The sequence below is a fragment of the Eretmochelys imbricata genome, chromosome 11 (genome assembly GCF_965152235.1).
Source record: "Eretmochelys imbricata isolate rEreImb1 chromosome 11, rEreImb1.hap1, whole genome shotgun sequence".
NCBI lineage: Eukaryota > Metazoa > Chordata > Testudines > Cheloniidae > Eretmochelys > Eretmochelys imbricata.
The window spans coordinates 35,066,703-35,080,256 of NC_135582.1; positions in this window are offsets into that span (position 1 = coordinate 35,066,703).

The window sequence follows — 13,554 nt, forward strand, 5'->3', positions numbered from 1 at the left end:
TTGTAGGAATGCACACTGGAGACCCACTGGGAAAACAATGGGCCTTTTCTGGCACTCTCTAAAATATGGTGCAGCAACTTCTACAATAGAGAAATTTGAAATGTCCACAGCAGAAGAAATATAGCTTCCATTTTTTGCTAATGATAGCACAGCAGGAGTCTGGGACCCCTGAAAACCAGGAGAGCAGCTTCCTTTTTTGAGTTTTAAATCTTTATATAATCAGATTGGGATATGTTGACACAAGAACAAAACCTGAAATTAAAAAGGAAAGTAAGAAGCCTTCCATTGTAAAGAAATTGTCCTGGCGTGCTTTCCCTAGTTCATACTTGCTCTTTGGGTTCAGTTTACACCAGCCACATAGAAAATATTTCTATCAGACAATATATGCCCTGGAGATATTTGAAAAGGGTGGTCCTTATCCATACTATTAGCCCCACCTTGGAAAGACATAACACAACAGGGCATTAATGGTGATTAATTGAAGACACACTCTAACATCAGTGCAATTTTATTGAATTACCACGTTGTGTTGTCTCTGCATTATCTGGACCAGAAATATTTCATTTCAGCTAAATCACAATTTTGTAAGACAGCCTTGTCTTCTTAATTTGTCACTGTGTACTATATGTCACTGAAGTCTCACCTCCCCAAATCAATGCCATAGGCTACTACCCTGGAAAGAAACCTGTCACACAGAATAGAAAAGGTAAAACCACCAAACAAAGTTTATAGCTGAACTCACCACTCAGGCTTCTCATTCCCACAGGCTTAGCAGTGTGTAAATTACCCAAAGCCAAGTTAGAAAGATATGTACTTTCAACTGCCACATTTTATATTTATTTTACACACACACCACCACTTCTGCTGTTTCCTGCTACTGCCTCTTCCACGGCAGTTCCTGGGTAGCACAGAAGAGAATGGAAAGGGAAGAAAGCATTGGTGGCTAAGAGGAAAAGTTACGATTGACGTGAGGGCAAATACTGAAAGTAGCTCTGGGAACTGTGCAGTAGAGTTGCTGGCAAGAGACAAAGTATGGGAAAATAGGATAAAATATTTAATAATCAACCCAACAATTCTAGAACGTTGAAGTTAGTAGTTTCAATCATTGTCGCTTTTACTAAGAAGCCACTTTAAACAAAAAAAGAAAACAACATTACAGGCCTGCCAGGTACTTTTACATTGGTCTAACAAATATGACAAATTTTTCTCCAAAGTGTGAGAGAATGAGCCAAAGGGAGGACAAAGAGTGGTGGTTTGTAGGTTGTGTGCTTCTTTGCAAACAGGGGCTGCTAACAGGGAGTTTCGAGAGGGAGTTCTCCAGGTGAAGTAGGAGCAAATACAGGACCCTTGAGGACCATGTGCTGTGGCCGGCATTTGGAAGCTGTGAGCTTCTAAACAAGGTCTGAAATCTAGAAGACTCTGTTCATTGGCTGAGCCTTAGTCAGGGGGCGGGGCTATCAGGAAGCCCAAGTCTTGACAAAGCAGTGAGTCAGTGACCAGGGAGCTTTGTGAACAGGGAGTTTCGAGAGGGAGTTCAGAAGGGGAGAGGGAAGGCGGCAAGATACACTTGCCATTCTTTAAAACCTTTAAACTAAACTATAACCAAAACTTCTTGATTTAAACAAAAACCCTATCATTAACCTAGGTAGCTATAGGAGAGAATGCAGGCAGAAGCCCAGCAGCAGAATGGGGACTATCCTGTTTATTGCACTCAGTGTAGCATGTATGATTACCTGCCCTGTGGGCGGGTGGCATATGTGTGCATTCGGTACAAGAAGCTCATGGCCCTCAGAGACTGTGTACGGGCTTTGGAGGCTAGGGTGGCAGAACTGGAAGAGCTAAGGGAGGCAGAGAGATATGTTGATGAGGCTTTCCCGGACTCTGTAGATTTGTCCCACCTCTGGTCAGACAGCCCCTGAGCTGTTAAGGAGGATGAAAGGCCCAGAGAAGGAGACCAGTCAACGGGAGCAGGGGAAAACCTTCCCATAGTTGGGACCCTCCTTCCAGATGATGTTGGGATATCCTCTCACACTGAGGTTACCTCTCCGGGGGAGGGAACTCCAGTAATTAGGAAAAGGCAGGTGTTAGTAATGGGAGATTCAATCATTAGAAACATAGATAGCTGGGTTTGTGATGACCAGGAGAACCATATGGTGACTTGCCTATCTGGTGCGAAGGTTGCAGATCTCTCGAGGCATCTAGATAGACTTATGTGTAGTGCTGGGGAGGAGCCGGTGGTCGTGGTACATGTAGGTACCAATGACATAGGGGAAGGGTAGGAGAGACGTCCTGAAGGCCAAATTTAGGCTGCTAGGAAAGAGACTGAAATCCAGGATCTCTATGGTGGCATTTTCAGAAATGGTTCCAGTTCCACGCGTAGGGCCAGGTAGGCAGGAAGAGCTTCAGAGTCTCAGTGCGTGGATGAGACGATGGTGTAGGGAGGAGGAGTTTAGATTTATTAGGAACTGGGGAAACTTTTGGGATGGGGAGCCCATACAGGAAAGATGGGCTCCACCTAAACCAAAATGGATCCAGACTGCTGGCACTTAATATTAAAAAGGTTGCAGAGCAGTTTTTAAACTAAGAGATGGGGGAAAGCCGATTGCTGCAGAGGTGCATGTAGATCGGACCAAGATTTCTCTTAGAGGAGAGTCTATTGATAGAGATTCTCTAGGTTTTAGTCAGGAGGAGAGGATGGAAGAGGATAAAGTATGGGCCAGATCAGACGAGAAACATTCACATAAAAAAGAATCTGACACATCAGAAAAGGGCAGACAAATAAACAGTGACAAGCTTTTAAAGTGCTTGTACACAAATGCTAGAAGTCTAAATAATAAGATGGGTGAACTAGAGTGCCTCATGTAAAGGAGGATATTGATATAATAGGCATCACAGAAACCTGGTGGAGTCAGGACAATCAATGGGAACAATCATTCCGGGGTACAAAATATATCAGAAGGACAGAACAGGTCATGCAGGGGGTGGGGGAGGTAGCACTATATGTGAAAGAAAATATAGACTCAAATGAAGTAAAAATCTTAAATGAATCCACATGTCCATAGAATCTCTATGGATAGTAATTCCATGCTCTAATAGGAATATAACAGTAGGGATCTATTATCGACCACCTGACCAGGACAGTGATAGTGACTCTGAAATGCTAAGGGAGATTAGAGAGGCTGTCAAATAATAGTGGGGGATTTCAATTATCCCCATATTGACAGGGTACATGTCACCTCAGGACAAAATGCAGAGACAAATTTTTTTGATACTTTAAATGACTGCTTCTTGGAGCAGCTGGTACAGGAACCCACAAGGGGAGAGGCAATTCTTGATTTAGTCCTGAGTGGAGCGCATGATCTGGTCCAAGAGGTAACTATAACAGGACCACTTGGAAATAGTGACCATAATATAATAACATTTAACATTCCTGTGGTGGGAAGAACACCTCAACAGCTCAACACTGTGACACTTAATTTCAGAAAGGGGAACTAGGCAAAAATGAGGAAGTTAGTTAAACAGAATTTAAAAGGTACAGTGACTAGAGTGAAATCCCTGCAAGCTGCATGGACACTTTTCAAAGACACCATAATAGAGGCCCAACTTAAATGTATACCCCAAACTAAAAAACACAGTAAAAGAACTCAAAAAGAGCCACCGTGGCTTAACAATCATGTAAAAGAAGCAGTGAGAGATAAAAAGGCATCTTTTAAAAAGTGGAAGTCAAATCCTAGTGAGAAATAGAAGGGAGCATAAACTGCCAAATTAAGTGTAAAAATGTAATAAGAAAAGCCAAAAAGGAGTTTGAAGAACAGCTAGCCAAAAACTCAAAAGGAAATAACAAAATGTTTTTTTAAGTACATCAGAAGCAGGAAGCCTGCTAAACTACCAGTGGGGCCCCTGGATGATCAAGATACAAAAGGAGCACTTAAAGATGACAAAGTCATTGTGGAGAAACTAAATGAATTCTTTGCTTCAGTGTTCATGGCTGAGGATGTTAGGGAGATTCCCAAACCTGAGCCATCCTTTGTAGGTGACAAATCTGAGGAATTGTCACAGATTGAAGTGTCATTAGAGGAGGTTTTGGAATTAATTGATAAACTTAACAGTAACAAATCACTGGGACCAGATGGCATTCACCCAAAAGTTCTGAAAGAACTCAAATGTGAAATTGCAGAACTATTAATTATAGTTTTGTAATCTGTCCTGTAAATCAGCTACTGTACTCAATGACTGGAAGATAGCTAATGTAATGCCAATATTTAAAAAGGGCTCTAGAGGTGATCGTGGCAATTACAGACCGGTAAGTCTAACTTGAGTACCGGGCAAATTAGTTGAAACAATAGTAAAGAATAAAATTGTCAGACACATAGATGACATCAACATGATTTCTGTAAAGAGAAATCATGTCTTACTAATCTATTAGAGTTCTTTGAAGGGGTCAACAAACATGTGGATAGGGGGGATCCAGTGGACATAGTGTACTTAGATTTCCAGAAAGCCTTTGAAAAGGTCCCTCACCAAAGGTTCTTTCATAAATTAAGTTGTCATGGGATAAGAGGAAAAGTCCTTTCATGGATTGAGAACTGATTAAAAGACAGGAAACAAAGGGTAGGAATAAATGGTAAATTTTCAGAATGGAAAGGGGTAACTAGTGGTATTTCCCAAGGGTCAGTCGTAGGACCAATCCTATTCAACTTATTCATAAATGATCTGGAGAAAGGGATAAACAGCGAGGTGGCAAAGTTTGCAGATGATACTAAACTGCTCAAGATAGTTAAGACTAAAGCATTCTGTGAAGAACTTCAAAAAGATCTCACAAAACTAAGTGATTGGGCAACAAAATGGCAAATGAAATTTAATGTGGATAAATGTAAAGTAATGCACATTGGAAAAAATAACCCCAACTATACATACAATATAATGGGGGCTAATTTAGCTACAACTAATCAGGAAAGAGATCTTGGAGTCATCTTGGATAGTTCTCTGAAGACGTCCATGCAGTTTGCAGCCACAGTCAACAAAACAAACAGGATGTTAGGAATCATTTAAAAAGGGATAGAGAATAAGATGGAGAATATCTTATTGTCCTTATATAAATCCATGGTATGCCCACATCTTGAATACTGCGTACAGATGTGGTCTCCTCATATCAAAAAAGATATACTGGCATTAGAAAAGGTTCAGAGAAGGGCAACTAAAATGATTAGGAGTTTGGAACGGGTCCCATATGAGGAGAGATTAAAGAGGCTAGGACTTTTCAGCTTGGAAAAGAGGAGACTAAGGGGGGGAGATGATAGAGGTATATAAAATCATGAGTAGAGAGGAGAAAGTGAATAAGGAAAAGTTATTTACTTGTTCCCATAATATAAGAACTAGGGGCCACCAAATGAAATTAATGGGCAGCAGTTTAAAACAAATAAAAGGAAGTTCTTCTTCACACAGCGCACAGTCAACCTGTGGAACTCCTTGCCTGAGGAAGTTGTGAAGGCTAGGACTATAACAGGGTTTAAAGGAGAACTAAATAAATTCATGGAGGTTAAGTCCATTAATGGCTATTAGCCAGGATGGGTAAGGAATGGTGTCCCTAGCCGCTGTTTGTCAGAGGGTGGAGATGGATGGCAGAGATCACTTGGTCATTGCCTATTAGGTTCACTTCCTCTGGCACACCTGGTGTTGTCCGCTGTTGGCAGACAGGATACTGGGCTGGATGGACCTTTGTTCTGACCCAGCATGGCCATTGTTATGTTCTTACGTTAAAGAAACAGTAGTCAAAATAAAAATATGCTTTTGCAGTGGAGAGCATTTTTTAAATAATGATTTATTTCCCTGATTTGAGTTTAAGTTTTTCCCTCCCCGCTGAAATAATTAATCAAAACAAATGAGCCAGCAAACACACAATACCAAGTGACTTGAAATCACTGTGCACATTAACTGTCTTTGGGAATTTCATATACCATACTGTGCAGCATGTACAGTATAGCCTTTACTAAAATGAGTTGTGTACCTGATTGTTATTTTAAAACAAGAGTTATTGGTAAATGAAAATATAGAATAGATTGTGAAATCATACTCATTCTTTGTTTTTGATTGCTCCTATCTTTGAAATCTTTGAATATAGTTCTGTTGCTGTACAAGATACTGACTGCCTATTTCTTGTAGTTGCCTAGTAATTGTCTCCTTTACCTCACTTTGGTACTGTAAAGGGGCCTTAGAGTAATTGAAAATAAGATTCTTAGTAAACAAACAAGTCTAAAAGCAAGAGAGAAAATCTCAAATCTAACCATTGGAAAATCCTGTCTTGTAAAGATAGTATTTTCTGTGAACCACTACAGACAGCATACATCTTACATCATGGACACACAAAGTGATATGTTCCTGCAGGTAAGACAAAGTAGCTTATCAAGGAAAGTAGATACAGTAGTACAATACTGGAATGACAAACTTCAGAAAAAAAGACATAGCTACTTAGAGTGCCAAGCAATTCAGATAAGAATTTGTCCATAATGTTGAAAACCTTTATACTTTTTAGTCCACGATCCTTATTTTTTCAGTGGGGTGAAACCCATAATTGTTTAAAATATATAGTTGAAGTTCCTATCCCACTCTGAACAGATACCATTTCCTTGTGGTTGGGCTTCACAAGAAATCCATCTTTGTAACAACCAAACATAAACTTTAGCCTAAGCTTTCTGCCTAAACTTGGATGACTGAGAGTTCATTCTGCTCAAAAAAAAGAGGGGCTCAAAATCACGAGTGGAGCTAATCAGATCCACCAGCTGATATGACAGCAGTAATTAAACTGTACCTTCATGCAAGATTTAAACACCTGATGTATAAATGACTCACTATGGGGTCCTTTTGCAGTTTCCTAGTATCACTGACCTTTTAGTGGACATTATAACTGAACTGCCTCTGAGAACATATGAATGTTTAGGAGTTTTCAATGCCAATTTAGGGAGGTAGTTTAGCAAAGATTAATTGAGACGCTGTTCTAAGCATGAGGGGTGGCACGAAAATAAGAATGGGCAAGAGAGAAGCTTAGAAGAAAGTTAAGGTGGGAAGGAAGTGAGTACTGGGATTCCTGTTATACAAATGGGGAAAGAAAGAAAGAAAGAAAGAAAGAAAGAAAGAAAGAAAGAAAGAAAGAAAGAAAGAAAGAAAGAAAGAATTCACACCCTAGTCATCCTCCACCAGAATATACTAACTGCCCAGAAGCCAAATCCTGGCCTCTTCCCCAAACCCATGTCTCTGGAGGACCCTTAAAGCACCAGAACCATATAGTTTCTCATTACATAGTCTGTAGGGGGATAAACCACAAAAAGTTCATGCCAGGGTCTTTACAAAGAAGAGGAATGGTGGGGTCGGCTGATGTCTACTGACTCCACAGTTATGCTGTTTCATGTCTGCAATGCCGTGATAGGCTGCAGAGTGTCTGAGCTGGGACTCCACATGTGGAAAGAGGAAAGGAGAGGAATTCCATTTTCCCTACATTTGCAGTGATCCCCTGCCCTATGCTTATTTACTCAGGCTTTGCACAGAGGACCAAACTATGGCCCTAAGCATTGAAACTTTCTAGGCTTGGACACCTTACAATGTTCCCTTCCTGTTTGTCCTAGCGCAGCCTTTATGCTACTGCTGTTGTTGCTCTTACACTAATGCTGCCTTTTGGGAATTGAGAACTGCACTGTGTAAATACAATATGCATGCCTAAAATATTAAATGCTTAACTGTTTGTTTGTACACCTATGAAACATGCTGTAGCAGAATTAAGCTAGGTCCCTAAAGAATCATTAACTTGTATTATCCTGAAGTATTTATTATGGTGGCATATGCAATGGATAATATTTGTTTACATTTTTAATTACTCACATTTTCAGCCAAGAAAATCTCTGAGGATAATGCCTCATTTACAAGAGTCCTGGCAAAAGACAACATAATGTAATCACACATTACCAACAATTCCATGACAACCATGCAATGGTTTAAATAGGAAATTTTTAAAAAAGACATAATTATAGTAAGTGATAAAAAAATTTAAACAGAAGAGACTGTAACATTGCTAAACAGAAATTAAGGGAAAATTCCTCTAGTTCTTGAAGATATTGAGCTTGTTCCAAAGCCTATTCAAGTCAATGGGCTTTGAATCAGATGCACTATGAATAAATGTGTTGAAACTAAATACCTGCTAAAGCTTCATTTTGTACCTCCAGAGTTTCCCAGGTTAACAAGTCCTATTATTAAGAGACCTTAATTTTTTTCATAGTAAATAAATAGAGCTCAAACTTAATGAACAGACACATTTGATTTTAAAAATAAAGCAAAGACGCGTGCTTCTAAAAGGTTTTTCTGGGGTAGGAAAGGTTGTAATAGACTGTGCCTGATGGATAACATTTCTTATAGAACTCACAAATGAATGAGGTATACTAACCTCAAATCTTGCTTCAACCATGTTTTTGGCAAGTTTCACAGACATTTCCTATGCTGAATTTCAAATGGATAGAGAATTGATTCTATAGAAATAATTAGTCTCCTGACTCCATCCTTGTTTACATTGCCATAATTCCAGTTCACCTAATTCCAAGGGCCAAAATAGACCCTAAGTCAGTGATCCCCAACCTTTTTGTGGGAATAGCACATTCCTATTCCCAGAAGACTGTGGCGGGCACCAGATGCCCCGCCGCCAAAATGCTGCCGACAAGCGGCCGTGCTCGGCGGCGGCATTTTACTTGTTCTTTATTTCAAAAATATAAATCAACTATGGGCCAGATTTTCTGGTCACAGTGAGATCAATCAGGAGTGACTCTACTGATGTCAGTGAAGTAACACCAAAGTTAAACTGGTGTTAAGTAATATCAGATTTGTATTTTAGGAATAAATGTTGAAAAATGTGGGATGCAAAACAGATAATTTTCTTCAAAATTTGCAATTTCCCTTTGTTTAATTTGAAGTTGTATTTTTTATGCATTTTTAAAATATTAATACTCTCCCAGGGTGATTCCACAGCATTGCTATAATTCTGCCTGGCATTATAGTGGACTGACAGGTCTGATCCAAAGCCTGTTGAAGCCAAGGAGGGATCAGGACCTATGTCAGCATTAAGAGGAGATGATGGTTCCTATTGCTTTTCTTAACTTTAGCTAAGCTGAAAACTTAAAATAGTCAAAGCCTAAATCTATGTGACAAGAATCTGACCCCAAAAATGTAAAATACAACACAAAAGAAAATCTTTTAAAAAAATCTGAAAATGCTACAAAAATTGAATTGCTTTGGAGCGTGAATTCATAGTCTGGTTAATTTTCTGCACCCGGGAAAGCACAGATACGAAAAAGCCAAACTACACTATCATTTTATATTAATATAAATGTTTTGCTATAAATATGTCTTCATATACTTCTGGAGTTCCCAGAGCAAGTCTTGGAATGGGAATTGGGCTCTGTATCTGGACTTTCATACTGAGTTGGACTTACTGACCTACAGCAACAATAGTTATTTTGTGAAGCCTTGTCTTCACTGTGTGGATTGCCTTTACTTAGAGTAAGCAGCACAGAACAACAGCATGCAAGCGATGGCTATCATGATTTGAATCAAAAGAGCTGTTTAAACTCCAGGTTATAGTTCACCCAGTGAAAGAAAACTATGCCATGCTACTTTCTTAAAATACTAAAATCATATTCACCTCTTAATGTGTATATGTGTCATTCTCTTATTAATTCTAACAGAGTTTAGCTTGCACTCTGAGAGCAGAATAAACCCTTTAATTGTTATATTTTAGATGTCTGAGTCTCCAGCCTACTGTAACAGTTGATGAGTATCATGTCAAATGCAATGTCTCAGAATGAGTTTGATTAAAAATACATAAAATTAATGAGTTGTCGAAAAGGAGTGTTCTTTAGAAGGCGTAATTCAAAAAAGTATCTATTTTCATCTTTGTAATGTAACCATCTCTGATATTTCTGTCATTTGGTGACACTTCCAGATATATTCATGGTGGTCATCTTTGATCATATAAATTCAAGAAATTCCAAGGCTTTTTCTATTTGCATAAAAAACAGAGACAGCATTGTCAGAAATCCCCAAATATGCATTTTGAATCAAGTTTCACCTAAATGCTATACAAAGACTCAGTGTCTAGATGCTAATTTATTGAAAATGGCTTTGCCTTGAGGAATTTCCCATTGGCACTTACTAGAGCTGAACTCAAAGTGGCAATGGCAAAAAGCAGCCATCGAAACTGCATTCATGCTGACATCTAAGCCTTAGTGCTCAGATTAGGAGTGCCCTGAAACAAAATGCTGTAGAAAGAAAAGCAAAACATTAAAAATGCTTTGGGTGCCAAGATTTTGCATGAAAAGACTGGAAAAAATATTAAATGTTAAAAATGCAACATAAAGAAAGAATTCAATGGAAAAGGTGATGTATAACATGCAGTGTTACAGTGACTGTTATATATATATATATATACACATTGTTTGTGTATATCTGCAACTATATTCAGATTTAGATATATGGTCTACCAATAACATATGTAAGCGTGATGGTCGAGCTAGTTAATTTTTCTCCTGCTGAATGCCTGTGTTTATTTTATGAGAAGAGACGTGAAAAGTTCATTCATGTCAAAATGTGTTGCTAAGTATAAACATGCTGGTTCACTTTAGGCAGGATCAGAAAAGACCCTGGGTGTGTAATCTGTGAATTGATTCTATGCTGATATTGCCCAGGTTTTGTATTACTAAACTATGGTTCACAACAACAACAAAAATTTAACCTTTAAATAGAGGCACCAAAATAATTTAAAACAGATTGGAGGGTTTAAAGGGCTTCAAGAGTAAGCATCTCATATTTCAGTTCCTCCCCTCTAGGGCCTACCTATTTGGTGTTCAAAGTTCATCTCATATTGCAGCTGCTTATGTTCACATTTTCTGCAATGTATGGATGAGATGTCCCAAGGAAAAAAAACATAAAATAAAATATACAACATTAAAAAAATCTTCCCTAAAACAATGGTTTGGCTGTTATTGGGCAGGGAATAGGACAAATCACCCAGAGGCTTTTAAGTAAGAGCTAGGGAAAAAAAGAACAGAGAGAAACTGAGACAATTTTAAAGAGAATTTCAGTTTCAGGGGATTTTTTTTATCCAAAGTTCTCACAGGTTATAGAGCCCATTATTTTTTGTTCTTTTATTAAAAATTTCTTTGTAATTCATTTAGACTTCCTTGCCACAAGGCACAGATAGATAGCAACAACAAACAATTATACTACATATTTATCACTTTATTCCGTTTCACAGTGCATCTCTGGTTATGGGAACAATAGATTTTTGCACCTTGCTTTGGTTTCTATTTGTCAAGAGTAGCCTTTATAAACAATATATTTTCCTATTTTAATAAAAGAGTACAGCTGCACTAAATGCGTGGGATGTGATTTGAAACAAAATGGACTAGACTACTGACTAGTACAACACCATCTTACAGCATGAATATCCCTTAGTGAATGATAAGATGGATGCCATACTTGTACTACGTTTTCTAGCTTTACAATTTAAGCAAAACTGCAATATTTTAATCAACATATGACATTAGGGTATATTAGTTTTTGCCAGGGTAATCCTACATTTGGTCCTGCAGCAAATGTAACTTTCCCTGCCAGCCGTCATCTTGCTCTAAGTATTCTATATTAGGTCTCCCATCCAACAGGTCTCCATGCTTTAAGGAAATTTCTTCTGTGTAATAATTTCTTGAGTTTCTCTCCAATAATAATATTAATAATCTATAATTAATAACTTACCAGCATCTCATATTCTTAAGGATACCAAAGCACTTTGAAGACTATGAGTGAAATACTGGCCTTATTGAAGTCAATGGGAGTATTGCTGTTGACTGCAGTGGGACCAGATTTTCACCCTAAAAGCCTAGTGTTACTTACTATGGAGTCGTTCCCATTTACTATCATGGGAGCAGGACTGAAGCCCAAATACACAGGAATATCTGCCCCCACCACGGAAGTGCAGCCACCTTGGCAACTGGATCAGGACCTAGATTTACAAGTTAACAACATGTTTACAAGTTTCAGAGTAGCAGCCGTGTTAGTCTGTATTCGCAAAAAGAAAAGGAGTACTTGTAGCACCTTAGAGACTAACCAATTTATTTGAGCATGAGCTTTCGTGAGCTACAGCTCACTTCATCAGATGCATTCAAGTGAGCTGTAGCTCACGAAAGCTTATGCTCAAATAAATTGGTTAGTCTCTAAGATGCCACTAGTACTCCTTTTCTTTTTGCGAACATGTTTACAAGTTAACATTAGCAGTAAGAGGGAAACTTATAATAGTCTCTTCTTGCATTCTGACCGTACATGGCCAAGCAAATCCTCCTATAATCAAGGAAAGGGGAATAGTAAAGATTCCATGAAATCCACTAGGGACACAAAGAGCAGACCTCATTTCTCCAGGAAGTGATTAAAAATGCTGGTGATGGGCACTATACAAGATCATAAACTAGATACAGAGATACAAGAGAAGTATATTGAATATTTATTTTCATAGGAAAATGATTGGTTTGAAAAGTATTAGATAATTGAAAATAGGGAAGCTTCTATGAGTCTGTTAAATGTGTTCTGGGGATTCAATAGTCTCATTCTGATTCCTGGTCTGAAGATAGGACCTACACAAATCTTACAAAGTCTTGGGAATGAACATGAGTGAATTTCAGGATTGACAAAACAAGCGAAGGCAGAGTGCTTTGAAAAAGGCAAGATGTTTTATGACTCTGGATTTAAGCATGAGATAGGTGATGAGATTACATCTCCTGCCATACTATTTATTCTTTCAGGTAACACAATAGCAGAAGGGCATCCAAGATGCTAAATTGCCAAATTGAGCTAGCACTAGCCAACTGATTTGCTTGACTAACTGTAGAAACACTCAGTGCTCTCAATGGTTTACAACCTGCCAGTGTACACATTTCTAATACTCAGATGTGTAACAAGGATTCAAAAATAGGGACACAACCAAAATAACAAAGAAGTGTCTTCTAAAAACCAGAACTATCATCAGGTTACTTTTCTCATGGAAATTTGAATGCATTTTTTTCCAACATATCCTCATGACTGCCCTCTTCCACTGGATTTCCCTCATATTGCTGAATACAAAGTGACCTCCAAAAGTCCTTTCCACACATGCTCAGGAATTAAGATATTTTTAACCTTTTCACATTTGGAACACAGTTTAAAGTATATCAGTACTTCTAATAACTTGTAATTCCAGCATTGGGCCCTTGTTTTGTCTCTGTTAAAATGAAAGACTCTGACTGGGGATTTAGTTTGGTTTGCTCCCACAGGCATTCTTCTTTACATATTTTGTTTTATTATTTTATCCCACTATATGCTGTTTTCCCGTAGTGCAACTACATCTTCTTGCCACTCTCCTCTGACCCTTCCTCCCACCACACACACACAAAAGAAAAAAAAGAAATCTGCAAATAATTAGCTAATTTCTAAAATAAAAATAAGAATGGTAAAAGTAGGGGAACTATCCTGATTTTTCCCTATGAAATCCAA